Source organism: Sinohyriopsis cumingii, chromosome 1 (genome assembly GCF_028554795.1).
Source record: "Sinohyriopsis cumingii isolate HCF-2022 chromosome 1, ASM2855479v2, whole genome shotgun sequence".
Classification (NCBI taxonomy): Eukaryota; Metazoa; Mollusca; class Bivalvia; order Unionida; family Unionidae; genus Sinohyriopsis; species Sinohyriopsis cumingii.
Window position 1 is genome coordinate 146,700,278 of NC_142961.1, and position 15,645 is coordinate 146,715,922.

The window sequence follows — 15,645 nt, forward strand, 5'->3', positions numbered from 1 at the left end:
TTCGTAACTTATACAGTGTGCCATATTGACTGTACTAACTGCCTAAGGCAGTCTGATTCTAATTTTGATTCTGCATATTCAGGACACGGCATACCAATTTAGGTGGATAGATTGTAACGTATATATGAGCAAGGTGGTCTCCATATTGAAAACTGGGATACGTTAGGACTTGTAAAAGCAGTTATAACGATGCAACTTGTCATGCTTTAGCTGTGTATGTATTTGTTTTTCACAGCAATTCGCAATTTGCCGTCAAATTTGAACACTTATCTCGGTGACACGATCGAGCACCATTGTGTTTTTTGTGATTCCTTTGCCTTAAGATTATTCTGGAAAACTTTTCCGATTGAAACCCTCCATAATGTGATTAGGAACATCCCTCCTTTTTTCCTTATTCAGTCTTTGTTAAGATGTAAAATTCCTAGTAAGTAACTAACACTTTGTGAGACAGCCGATACGTTGGGATTAGAAGGAAATATATCTGATGCTGTAATCTAATGATGCGCCCGTCTTTGTATTATGAATATTGTACTCAAATCTCCTGCTGAGGAAAGCTAGTTCAGTTTGAGAATTAGTAGTTTGTGAGTGAAATGTTTTAGTGTTTCCACCCGGATTATTCGTCTACAATAGCTACCAGGTATGTGTTTTCGTAATATACGTTGATTATAAGTTTGGCGTGGCGTTTATTTTATTTAATCGGTTATTGAATGTTAAAAAATATTTTAAAGAACTTCTTACTGGTAAACTTTTTCAATAAAGAAGAAAGCTAATGTAAGAACTAAACTGTTATATGTTAAAGTCTTTGAAGAATTATGAAAGGCAATATGGAAAATTTGCCAAATGTATTAGCATAAAAATTATGCCGGTACATGTCCCCAACCCCACTCAACAGTTTTTCATTTTTTATTAATTATTCTTATTAGTCGTGTTGTTGTCGCCTATAGATTTCCCAAAATATTTGCATGTATGAAGCAACCCATTTACCTTATTTATGTTAATTCCAAAAACTGACTACACCATTTTTTTTAAATAAAACAACAGGAAACAAAATTTTGCTAGTGATCTGTCAAACATAATACGAATCTACACTTGTTTAATGTGGCATGAATAAAGTACAAATACAGGTGAGTTTTTGAAATATCATACATAATAATCCACATCTGAACCAGTTTGCTTGTTATAAAGTGTATTAATGTTAGCGACGTATGCATCAATTTTGCATATATATAGGTGCAACCTATAGGTCTTGAGAAATATATGCCTCTTCACCGCCTCACTGACGCTAGTAAACATAATAGTTACCACAAATCAAGATTCATCGGGGAATGTTAATGCCACTTCACCGTCCCATACTAGGAGACATAACAATCACCATGTATCCGTATGCCTCATCGAAAGTACAAGTCAGTGCAGTGGAAAACCAATACGTTATAATCTCCGTTCTTAGCTTTTATCGTATAAACATTGATAGTGTTAGCTGAAAGTTTGTTGTTGTTGGTTTGACACCATTTGTCAGCACACGATAGGCTATACATGTCGGCTAGAATATCTGGTGTAAAAATATTTCCCGGGAATAACTATCGACCCACGGGTAGCTTTCTCACAAAGGGTAGCGCTTTAGACCACTCTGTCACCCGGCCCCGTTGAAAATTTGAACATGTTTCACTGATAAGCCATTTCTGTATCTTGCAGTGATAACTGCCTATTTAAGGACGTCATTTAGAAATCAATATATTTTTATAAATAAGGTATCAAACGTCTATCGCTTTTTTGGCTTTTTGTAACAGTGTCAAACCTAAGAATCCGATTATTGCTGAATGTTGGGCTATTTATATTTCTTTCTGCTTCTGTGCATGGATTTCAGTTTAGCACGAGAAAGCCTGTAATACTTTTGTAAATTTTTGTCACTGTCATTTCAAAACCTTACGTAACAACATGGTCCTATACAGTGTAGCATTGACTTCGAAGAAGTCCTAATTGTGGTAAAGTTATTTGATCGGCATTAATCGGCGTTATGTTACATACATGTACTGGAAGAGATGATTTATTATACTTCGAAAAGATAACACCTTAGTTACTCATGACAATAACACGCATATAAAATTCAACAATTATATGTATTTATTCTTAATACAAAAAACAACTAATATTCAATCCTACTCCAAAATGGGGAGCAGGTATTTTGTTTGCCATGCGCATGGTTTGTTCTCACATGTCATCTGGATTTCAATAAAAGATATTTATCATTAAAGTTCAAGCAGAATGTGGCCAATATCTTGTATTACAAGTTTAATCTCGAGTAAACAATGAACTTAAAGTGTATGTACTACCCATAAAGAATGAACTTCAAGTACATGTATCCATAAAGAATGAACTTAAAGTACATGTACTATCCATAAAGAATGAACTTCAAGTACATGTACTATCCATAAAGAATGAACTTCAAGTACATGTACTATCCATAAAGAATGAACTTCAAGTACATGTACTATCCATAAAGAATGAACTTCAAGTACAATGCCCGTGCAAATATGAATTGAAAATATAAATGTCATGAAATAAGCATTGATCAGGGACAGATTGGGGGTGGGGTAGGGCATATCTTGCACAGATTCTGATTCCTCTGAACACGGATTTTTTTAAAACCCGCGCCAAATATTACTCACAGCATTCTTTTCAATGCCGTAAGTGAATTCGGGCAAGGTATCGCGTAAAATTGATCATCTATAAAAAGATATATCAGTGCAATTTTATTTTGCAATTAATCCTTGAAAAAATTATTTCACATATTTAAACATTTCCGTCTTTTGTCCTAAAAATCAGCATATTTAGTATTAAAAAAAAACAACCAACAAAACCATCAAGACTTTCTACATAATAATGAAACTAGGTTTTGAGATAAATAAATACAAAGAATATAATATTTTTCTCTCAGTTAAGGTTGCTTTTTTGGAAAGGGCTTTTGACATTTTCTTTGTTTGTATTCAAACACAACTAACTAGAATTTGTATCAAAGCCTTAGAAACATAGAAACGCCCAGTGGGTGTGGGGTGCTGTGTACTTTTCATTAGATAATGTAACATTAATAGTGCTTTTGGTGTCTGCGTTTTGTTCACTTTTTATACATAAGAAGGTATCTGTACAATTTAAATGAGGCACGAGGCCAGGTGTGTAATGACATAAAAAATACTGAGGGCAAGAAATGAGGGACTTCAGAATGATTCACTGTACATAAACTTATTATGTGCTCATTTTTATCTCCATTAAATTTTCATTGTAAGAATCGTGCGGTATTATTCTATACTGCACAGCTTCATATTGCACTACAAGTGTCTAAAAATAGTATCGTATATTATGAACTACTTTGTAAACAAAGAATGTAAACAAAGAATGTACGCTCATGTAGTAGAAGATTTAGCTTTTGGTTTGTTAGATTTGTCAGAAATGAATTAATCGAGTTGTTTTGCCCATTTAAAAGTAGAGATGATAAAGTCAACGATGTTGACGAGTTCACTGAGGCACAACGAAACTTTCAAGCAAGCAAATGAATGGATGTGATATTTGCAAAGTCCACAACAAACGTGAGAAATGCAGTATACTATGCCGATCATTTAAAGAGTTATCTAGGAGAAATGATCGTAACGTTTTGCAGCTAGAATGGTTCAGACTATGACCAGTGCTCTCTAAGGTAAATAACAAATATAGCAAATTCGAGGGGAAAAAATGGAACTGAAATGTTTTGGTAGAAAACTAGGAGCCTCATAGCCAACAAGTCAGACATGGAAGTCTTATTTCCGCTAGCTGTCGCACAGTAGCTGTTTTGAAATTTCTACGTTATGTTTTTGATACAATGTTTGGATTTAGAATAGCGATAGAAGCCATACAGAACATGTACTTAGCGGTGGTCCCTCCAGTAGAGAGCATGCAAGTGACAGGGCATAAATATGTCTTCTTTAGTTTGTAATAAGAATGGCAATAAAATATACTTACATTTTTCCACATTGAATTTCCTCAGAATGGATTTCCTTAGTTTTGCAAATTCGAATTACATGGCCTATGTCATGGGTTCCAAAACGTTATATACATCGCAAAAGTGTACCATAATTTCGACTATATTTCCTACAGAAATCACTCAAAAAGAAATGAATGTCATTTTCCAGGTCGTCTTTTGATAATTTCAATTAAAAAATTATTATTGTTAACAGATTATGATTCCATGCAATCAATGAAGGAACAGAGGTGCAGTTAATTAAATGCCAATCCACTGCTCAAATCACATGTACATGGTACGGAGTTGACTCGCACAATAAATCCAGTCCATCACAAGCAGACAAGCAAAGCTGAGCTGCATCAACCGAAAAACGAAATTCACTGATTCCAGATCAACTGTATAAGTTGTTTTAATGCGAATTCATTCAAAACATTTCAGTTTTAAGTAGATCAAAATTAAACTTATTAAAAAAAACTAATATCAAGCGCGCGACGAAATTTAAAGGTTGCTGAGTAGTGTTATGTGCGCATTAATATTGTTACTGTGTATTGGAGAATCTATGTTTGTGTATTTTTGGGGGAATACAGTATCGTTTTAATGACTTTGTTTCTTGAAGTGTATTCTTTTATTGTTATGCTTTACGTAGGAAAACAAATCGAGTATATAATAAAAAGGTTACTGCATTTGTATGGGAAAATATGAATTCATTTTTTCGGATTAATACTGTACTCCCAAGGTGATGCCGTACTACTCAGAAAAAATTGTTCATATTTTCCCATATAAATACAATAGCCTATAAATTTTAAGAATCTTTTGGTGCTGATTGAATTCATTTATTTTTTGTATATCACGTTAAAACATCATAAACTCAGTATTATAATCGCCCTACCAGCTTTGGAACCTAAACAACCAAAGTACATGCATGTTTCAGTATTGGAGGAAATCAATTATACCATTCACTTAAGGTATGTGTTTCATTATGCATTTGTACACCTACATGTATTCATATTAAAATATAGTACTAAAAACTAGTTCGTGTTTATACCATACATGGACTTTTCCCTTTGGTTGCAATATTGTTATTTAGATAATTAATTTTTCCAACTATTGAAGGCTTATGCTGTCTCATTACAAATTGTCTACTGTCTATGCTGCTTTATATCTTTAAACAACCAAGATGTATCTGGTTAACTGTTGCTGTATATTTTATCTAAAGGACTTTTTACCTCTCCTACTGCTTGTGTAGCTTTGGCCATGATGCTAACATACAGTCGGGACATCACTCGGCCATTTCCGTCAATTCCATAAATAACCTCAGCGATCGGAACGACAACACGGAAATGACCGAGCGATGCTTAGATTATGTGAGTGTGTGTGTGTGCGCGTATGTGTGTGATTTAGGTTCTTAAAATAGTTTTAGTCATATTGTTACGATGTCTCCATTGTGGCAATTTATAGTGATATCTAGCATAGGGACCTCGTGCTTTAGGCATGTAGCATCATGTTTCTCCCAGTCACACTATCCTGACACCGGGCCAACCAGTCCTAACACTAACCTCTTAATGATGAGCGCCAAGCGAGGCACCTGCTAGTACCATTTTTATAAGTCTTTGGCATACCTCGCCGGGGATCGAACTAGCGACCTCCCGCATCCGATGCGGACACTCTAACCGGTCTGTTTCGATCGTAAACTCAGATATAGTTCTACGTTGCATTAAAATCCGACGCAGTGCTTGAAACTGAGTAGATGCCATTTCACTGCCTCACTCACACTAGTGAACCACGGACCAAGATGCCTCGTGGATTGCAGATGCCACTTTACCTCCTTGCTCATAGTCTGTCGAATTAAGGTGATCAGGAAATGGTTAAGTGATCCTCGATATTCTTTCTGATAAGACTCATTCATTTCATTCGAAATTTGTACCCGATAATGTACCGATTTTTTTAAACCATGCGGATCGTAAAACCATTTTAACTTGCAGTGTGAACTAGCAGTTTCTTATGCATCATCAATATTTACTGTTTGAATATCAGTCTCAGAGTCAAACCCGGTCTGGAAAACAACAAATGGACATATTGTCTTATTTTGGAAAGCCACTGCTACAGTTTGGAGACTGAAGTGCCTGTAACTATGATAAAAATAAATTGTTCTCTAAGGTTACGACTGGATACCTTAAAAATGTAAAAAGATTAAATTACGACAATGTTGACAACGATCCTGAATTCGGTATTTGTGAAGGTAGACAACTTCTAAACTAACCAACTCTCTCTCTCTCTCTCTCTCTCTCTCTCTCTCTCATTTGATATTATTGTGATTACAGCGATGAGTTTTTCTCAAACATTAAGTGTCATTATAGTAATAGTTTCTCTAACATCAAGTATCCGCTTATTAAATTCAAAGTCTCTCTTTTCTTTCATTATCACATTCTCACCAATCTATCTCTTAGAACGAGGTGCACGTGCTCCTTGCGTCGGTTATATTTTGGTGCACTTTAGATCTTGGTCTACATCATAATGTACAGTATTTTAACTTTTGATGGAATTACATTGACGTATGTCAAATTTAAAAGTCTGTGGGCTTTTTTTCTTGTATTTTTGTTTAACATGGTTCGACATAATAAACAAAAGCTGAATATTCAACTTCGGCTCCCGTGGTCAAGCAGCTCCAGATTCCTAAAAAGTAAACCATTCCTGAATATCCCGCTAGTTTGGCAAACAGAGGTCCGTATGAGACTGCTGGATCCGATCATAAAGTGGACGGCCTCTAATTAAGCGCAGAAAGTCAACAAGGCCGGGACATAAAATCGGATGGCACCGAAAGATACAACCGCCACTTAAAAAACAATTCATTTACAACACAAGACGACCCGGGTCTTGAAGATTTACCAAAGTTAAACTTAACACGGCATTAATAGCTTGTATAACAAAACATTTCAGTTAACTGTCTATAATATCCCTTAATCTCCACCGGACATTGGAATGTACCCTATATATTTGCAAGTCAAAGATAAATTGTTTTCAAGTTCTGAAGAGCTAATATTGGTCTGTATTGCTGTGTAAATATATCTTTATCTCGAGTGAAGATGGCACAACCCGATTTATGTCCCTTGACTCTAATTAGAATGTTAAAATACCATATCTCACTGCTAATCATTTTAAAGTTACAATAACTATTTTTCGTCGCCATTTATGAACATACAAGTAATTGCGTCGTTGTTCTGTTTTGATCCCTGCTTCCAGAAAGTAGGTAACTCCTGCGGTTTCAAGTTTTCTAAAACTTTTCCCGATTTAACCAGTAAATGGTTTATTATAGTCATGTTTTATAATTCGGTGCATACTGTAGTCACTGCGGCCTTAAAAGTGGCTTTTGTGTGGTCCAAAACTTGTTAGCCTTCATTGCCCAGCACCACAGTCGGATAATGTATTTTGATTGGACCACGGTGATGTCTCTATCCAATCAAGTTTTCGGGACTTGTTTTACTCGCACCCTCTGTGCGACAGTGCTGTTGCTGTTTAGCATTATATCTGATATCGTGTTATAGTAAATGGGAATGAGAAAGGAGCCAGTGACTACACATTTGATACCTTGAGGTAAGACCATTTTGCTACATATATATGTATTAAAAAATCAATGTAATTTTTACCTAAACATTCGTCATGGCGAAATACTGAAATTTGAACTATAAATAGGCTCAATATTTTTATGCTTTCGTTGCCTATAATAGGACATTCCATCCATTCCCTAATGACTTGCTCATTCAGCAGGTTTCTTGAGACAATTCGAAGTTTACAAGTTATGAATGCAGAGAGGCATGCTGTGTTGAGATATATAATAAAACGCGCGCGCCACAGTGGCGCGTGAGGTACTTATATAAAACAACAACAACATATTGTGTAGTGATCCATGAAAAAACAACTGTGTTTCTTTGGCAAAACGCAGACATGATAAAACCATGAAAGATACAGGTGTGTCCATGCGACGTGCACATTTATTATAGGTACGTTTGAAAATAAGGAATCTGCAATGACGAGACACACTTGTCATCAGAATCAGGTAACAAACCTCTCCACCAGATGGAAATAATAGAAGATTCGCATCTAATTCAGTCCAAAGAAAGCAACCTCGAACAAAGGTATTTCATTTTGCGCAAGACAGCTTCTTTTAGTCTCGTTTTCTATCATTTCTGTATCTCGCAACGTGCTCAACATGTATTTACTTTGGTCCGCGCCGTATTCGCAGCCAGATTGTTATGAGTTGTTATACTGTTTCAATCGCAAATATCAGATTTAAACCATGGTTCAAAGAAATGCTTTTAATAGGGGGAGTGCTCAAGATCTAGTAGCCAAGCTAAAATATACATCGTTGGCAGACCATTATGTTCATAAGGTGAGAAAATAAATTTTCTGTGTATATTGGAAGAAATTGTTTCCCTCACTATGTTGAGCGTCTCTGATTATCTTGTAAATTTTTAGTTAGCCATCCTCATCCTTTCAATAGAACAGTGCGATGCCGGATCGACATGCAGATTGTTCCGGTAGCCACCGGCACGCCATTTTGGAATGATCTAGACAGCTTGACATAGCAGTGATGACTTGATGCAAAGTCTGCACATTCTTGGCATAGCCACGTGGGTTGCCTGCTAAAAGTCTTGTTTACTATTTTGCCACCTAACTGAAGGCTTTTAACCTTTCATCAAACAAGTCTGTATCCATCTACTTGTAAACAGACTCGTATTTCAAACAGATCATCTCTGTTATGAAAATAATTGAGGTGTTGCATCGTATACTTCCCTGTCCATGGGATTGTCTGTGTCTAAGGAAATTACTACAAATAAACCACAGATGATATAGGTCTCATGCAATTAACAAAGATATTTCGGTCATGAGAAACCCTGATTGTGTCTAATATGCCGGCAATCAGATCAAAGTCTTTCTTCTTTTGAAGTGTATGACAATTGACGTCAATGGTAAATAAGAACACTTTACTTCACTTTTTTGAATTCTAATTGAACATGTTTCAATTATGGTGAGATTTATTTAAGTACATGTGGAGTTATAATTGTTACGGCATCATGAACCTATACAACGTATATATATGGTAAGACGTAACAATAATGAATGGTATCTCGAAGGATGGTATTAGGGTAAACCCCAGACAAGATCTTAACAAATACTTAATACAATGATTTCTTCCCACTTACATGATGTGAATCATCTTCATCAAAAAGCGATTAAGAATGGAGTTCGTAGGGAGCAATTAGGGATGCAATTTGTTCTTGAAACGCCATTCTTCCTATTTCCCATAGATAGGGCACAGTATGAACCCGATAGGGTGCAACATTTGCAGCATGCCGTCAAAAAATTATCATAATGGATTATTCTTCTCTTATAATGATTATACTGGTATACACTTCATGACACAGTCAGACCCAGTGGGAGACCCAAAACAATGGTTCACAGAGTGGAAAACACTCGGAGACACAAAACTGGATTACAGAGTGGAAAAACGTCTGGAGACACAACATTGGCTTACAGAGTAGTAAAACGCTCGGAGACACAACACTGTCTTGCAGAGTGGAAACAGTGAAGACACAAAACTGGCTTACAAAGTGGATAAAACGTCAGGAGATAAAAAAAAAACTTACTTACAGAGTGGAAGATGTTTGGAGTTAACAGAACTGGCTTACAGGGTGGAAAAAACATCCTTTCAGTAGCCTCGATCTCTCAAGATATTGTTTTACAGACATCACGGACAATGGCTGGCAGAAGATGTGCCCTGTTAAATTACGCTACCGTGAAACGGCACGGAAATCACACAGATATAGATTTTTTGAACACGGCACTATCCAGTTTTAAAAGACCCTGCCGAGAATTCAAATCTGGCCTATATTGTAAGCAAAAATTGAAATTGGATCTTAATTAATCCTGAGGTAGTTGATGAAGCCATTTTATTACTGTAGTTACATCTTTTTCATCTTCTTTTTTAACAGACAAATTCTAGCAGTCTATCTGCCAAACCTTGACCTAGATGTATAACCATGTGTGCTTGGATGATAACACCATAACAACCTAATGTATGATTCATATGATTCGTAAATAGTTATCAAAATCATTATTAGTAATGTTATTATTATTATTATTATTTGTTGTTGTTGTAGTAGTACGCTGGCTTCGCAAAATATAATATGAGCAAGTTATTATAAAATTAGACAACTTCGTGGGAAATATATTGTTGTATATTATAATAATATTTGACACAAACATCTTTTACATACAAAATCTGCATCTAAAGATAGTGCCGTTATATCACTAACTTTATCTCTTCTGTTCGGAACCTGCTACAATCATAGTTTGTGTCAGTGAGACAATAAACAGAAACATGCTCAAGCTAAATCGGTGCAAATTCAGATAAAATGGTCAAAATATACTCAAGGTTGCTCTTACTGCTGATAAAATTTTTAGGTATGCACCTATTTTCAGATCTGAATTAAGGTCTTTTGTTAAAGTGCAGTACTGGTATAGAGGAAGTTTCATACAAGTGTAAATGTGCGTGTGCCTTGCTGTTAGAGATGAGACGTCGTTTGTTTTCATTCTCATTCTCGTGAAAGTAATGGGCATTTTTAAAATACTAGTCGTATAGTGTATTTTAGGGACAACAATTTCAGGTGTGTACTGACGTTGAGACAGCTTTATGACATTCTTCAGAAACGCCAATATAACGAATAAGGTATTTTTTTTCAAAATCGTAACATGTTCCCAAAATAAATGCTGTAAAACAATTGTTGACATGAATACTGACATTGAACCTCATGACATGGACATAAGCTACATCTAATTCATCTCAGATACTGTCAAAATATACCTACATCTAATTTGTCTCAGATACAGTCAAAAATATACCTACATCTAATTCGTCTCAGATACTGTCAAAATATACCTACATCTAATTCGTCTCAGATACTGTCAAAAATATACCTACATCTAATTCGTCTCAGATACTGTCAAAATATACCTACATCTAATTCGTCTCAGATACTGTCAAAAATATACCTACATCTAATTCGTCTCAGATACTGTCAAAATATACCTACATCTAATTCGTCTCAGATACTGTCAAAAATATACCTACATCTAATTCGTCTCAGATACTGTCAAAAATATACCTACATCTAATTCGTCTCAGATACTGTCAAAAATATACCCACATGATTAGTTTGGTTAAAATCAATTGTTAATAATTTTATTTGGAATGGCCATATTAACATGTCATCCTAATTCAAAACCCAGGTTATATCTGTTGATCTGGAACTCATTCAGTGTATTCTTCACATATTTCTTCTCACCGGATTTATTTAAAATACATTCATGGTGTTTGCTTACATGTTTCAAAACCATTACAGATAAAAACTGCAGTCCAGTCCTACGATCTTGAAATCAATGTCAGGGAGATGACTAACAAATTACTTATCAAAATGTAGCTAAGTACATTGTCTGGTCAAAACTTGTTCGTGTAAATTTTGTGTCCAAGCCACAAGCTCATTGATCTATAAATATGTATGACATAACCTTTGACCTTACTACTTATCACCATAAATGAAAACCCCATCCATTCTGGAAGAGTGGAGATCTTGAGGTATTCAAAGTGGACGCAGTTGTTGCTGTGTCTGAGATCTGATTGGACAAATCTTCGATTAGGACCGGCAACATATTGTAAAAAGCGTTTTAAAATCTATGTTAATACAACTATCCGCTCAGGAGGAGAAGCGATAACACGATTTTCAAAATGACTGCCCTGAGGGCCATGATGTATTTTGGATGGGGAAAAAACTCGCCATTTTCATTAAGACCAACTAAACCTCAGGATGAGACTCTATGTCACGTGTAACGACCTTACTTCAAGGTTAGGATTAATATAAAAAACAAACAATTACTAAAGGACACCGAGAAACAGACGTGGACAACTGGCAGAAGTCGGACACAGAATCATCTAAAAAGCTCTTCCGGTCTTCGAAAAGTAGAGCAAACAGTATGTCTACAACCTGTGTGCTTCGTCAGTAAAGCGAAGCTAATTGACTGATGCAAGTCTTTTCGTATATATCATGCATTATACAGTCTTGTACTCTGTTGTTTTGCTTTTAGTGGAATCAGGTATAAGTGAAGTAAATGAAAGTGTACCGTGCCAACGCTGAGCAATGTCGGATCACACGTACATCTTGCGACTAAATGCATTTATAAATAAATGAACGATTCTTTCTTTTCCAATACCGAATGAGGAGATTATGTATGTAATGTAAATGGTCAAAGAGAAAGTCAGTCAGCTGAACTGAGTATAATGTTCAATTATATTTGCAGTTCAGTTAACGGCTTGTTCAAATTACTTTGAAACATTCATGTGCAAAAGATCTACTAACAATTTACTCTGTTGAAAAACTCGAATCAAATATCACTAAATGGGATTCAGATATGTGATGCAAACGCAGTTTTCGTGGGAAGATTCATGAAAATGATTATTTTATGCTAGATCGTTACTTACTGGACTTTTTTTTAGAGCGTAATAATCTTGATATTCACTGAAGTGAAATATCACTAAATGGGATTCAGATATGTGGTGCAAACGCAGTTTTCGTGGGAAGATTCATGAAAATGATTATTTTATGCTAGATCGTTACTTACTGGACTTTTTTTTAGAGCGTAATAATCTTGATATTCACTGAAGTGAAATATCACTAAATGGGATTCAGATATGTGGTGCAAACGCAGTTTTGGTGGGAAGATTCATGAAAATGATTATTTTATGCTAGATCGTTACTTACTGGACTTTTTTTTAGAGAGTAATAATCTTGATATTCACTGAAGTGAAATATCACTAAATATTTGTCATTAGCGCTGAATATACATTGATAGCATTATGTCCATCGTGCATGCTCGAGAGAGTGAAAATACTTAACTTTTCGCCCATGGGATGATATATTATATACAAGTTATTCACTCGGAGCAAATATACTCTGTTACGTACGTGGTTTTCTCTTTTCGGTCACAGGATTTTAGTTATCATTGAAACTTTTGCAATCGATTCTGATCTTACTTAACGCTTCCATTGTGTTTGAGAAAGCTTTAAAGCGTACTTTATCTGTCACAAATGTCTACAATTAACATAGCTAGACCTCGTTTGGGAATGTATAATTTTTTTTTACAAGAGTTGTTGGAAGCAAAGCGTGCCTTTTGAGAAAATTATGCGTTTAACTCTTGACAGAGAGCTATCATCGACCATACACACATTCATGCATACATTCCATGATGAAATGATAACGAGTTTCATTGATGGCTGCCTGGGCACAATGATTTATTGCAGACCTAGACGGGAACATCCTTGAGTTTCAAAGATAAAAGCGAGAACACAGTCTAATATTTGTTGACTCGTGTCATTGAGTAAAATTTGAATAAAGCGCCTTGATTGTCGAAACTACATTTTAAGGCGATGTCTTTAAATGGACTTAACTAGATAATTACTAGCTCACTATTATTAACAGGGTCATCTCGCCAAAGATGAAGACCACGCCTGATTAAAATTTCTTGATCAATAACAAAAAGATAAGGTGATGGACTTCATTAAGGTCCCAGGACTACAAATAAGGCACGGAATAAAGGAGTAGCAAAATAAGACGACCATCATTGCCCATTCCAGGACCTATCCATTTGTACCCTGGGATATACAGGTACAAGCCAATACATAATTATATTGGATGTTCGTAACCTGGGATATATAGGTACAGGAAAATGCATTATTATAGTGGCTGTTCGTACCCTAGGATATACAGGCACAAGCCAATGCTTAATTATATTGGGTATTCGCCCCGTTGAATATACAGGTACAAGCCAATGCATAATTATAGTGGCTATTCGTACCCTAGGATATACAGGCACAAGCCAGTGCTTAGTTATATTGGGTATTCGCCCCGTTGAATATACAGGTACAAGCCAATGCATAATTATATTGGGTATTCGTACCCAGGGATATACAGGTACAAGCCAATGCATAATTATATTGGGTATTCGTGCCCTGGGATATACAGGTACAAGCCAATGCATAATTATAGTGGCTATTAGTACCCTAGGATATACATGCACAAGCCAATGCTTAATTATATTGGGTATTCGCCCCGTTGAATATACAGGTACAAGCCAATGCAAGCCTGGGATATACAGGTAGAAACCAATGCATCATTATATTGGGTATTCGTACCCTGGGATATACAGGTAGAAACCAATGCATCATTATATTGGGTATTCGTACCCTGGGATATACAGGTAGAAACCAATGCATAATTATATTGGGTATTCGTACCCTGGGATATACAGGTAGAAACCAATGCATCATTATATTGGGTACTCGTACCGTGGGATATACAGGTAGAAACCAATGCATCATTATATTGGGTATTCGTACCCTGGGATATACAGGTAGAAACCAATGCATCATTATATAAGCCAATCACATGCAATTTTGAATGATTTGAGTTCAATAGATGTGAATGGGGATGGAAATGAGGAGTGCCAAAAGAGTCCACTTCAAGACCTAGCCACTGCAATAACTTGAAGTATGGTACTGCTGTATATAATATGCACGCATACACACGTGTCTGTCCGTGCCATTCAATCGGTTTCCTTTTGTTTAAATCCTCTTTTCCTCCTTGGTTGCATTATACGCTGTAGAATGGATGCCTTTTTACGTCATCTTGTGTATCTTTGCGTCAGCGTTTCTTTTCTTTACCATCATGCAGGACTCTGTGCTATATGTAAATGTTTGGTTAAGATTTGATTGTAATGCTAGACCTTTAGATACTGTGCGCAATCAATTAATCAGTCAATCAATCAATCAATTAGTCAATTAATCAGTTAATCAATTAGTCAATCAATCAATCATGAAACTCTATGGATTAAAAAAACACACGAGAATTTGTGTATAGAAGATGAAATGTTTTAACAAACCTGCATTGCACAGTCGGTGTGCCTGAGGAATTCCATCCGTCGAAGACCGAATTCTGCGATTCGCAGACTTTCCTATTAGACTCATATTATATCAGCTTTTGATGTAATTATTTTTTTAAGTGGCATTCCTTCAAATGTAGACATATCGTGAAAAAAAATTTGTTTTGATCTAACTTAAAAATTGAATATACCTGACATTACCAATTAAGATGATTCAATACTTATAATTTGTTATGAATCCTCATTTGACAGCTGTCGAAGATGTTGAGCTAAAAGAGAAAATAAAATAAATTTAAAGAAATTGAACAATGCAAACGTCACTTGATTCTTCATTGTACAGAGAGAATCAGATATAAAGAGGAGACTTCGTCATTCTATTGCATTAAGTGAGCTATGACATAAATAAGTGTAGGCGTTTATTGATTTTATTTCTGTGCCTTTTCAGTTTCATCTTTTGAAAATTGACTCAACGGATATATTATTTTTTTTATACGCCTGTTATAATGCAGAGCTTGCGTTGTTATGATGGTGCCAGTACATCAGTCGGTAACTTAATTGTGTACATCAATCGGTAACTTCATTCTGTACGTCAATCGGTATTTTAATTCCGTACAAGGATTATACTCGTCGACCATCTCCAGTAACTAAACGTTGTGGATGGCTTG

General features: G+C 35.7%; 1 protein-coding gene across 15 annotated transcripts in view; it reads left to right on the forward strand.

Moving 5' to 3' along the window:
- LOC149808102 (uncharacterized) overlaps positions 1-15,645 on the forward strand; it is a 534,871-nt gene that overhangs the window by 364,391 nt on the left and 154,835 nt on the right. The window contains exon 1 of one of the 15 annotated variants that reach the window (XM_089973488.1): positions 7,502-7,582. The exons of the other annotated variants lie outside the window; for them this stretch is intronic. The gene's annotated coding sequence lies outside the window, so the exon portion shown is untranslated. Of the gene's footprint in view, positions 1-7,501; positions 7,583-15,645 lie in introns of those variants that run through there. 15 annotated transcript variants of the gene reach the window in all.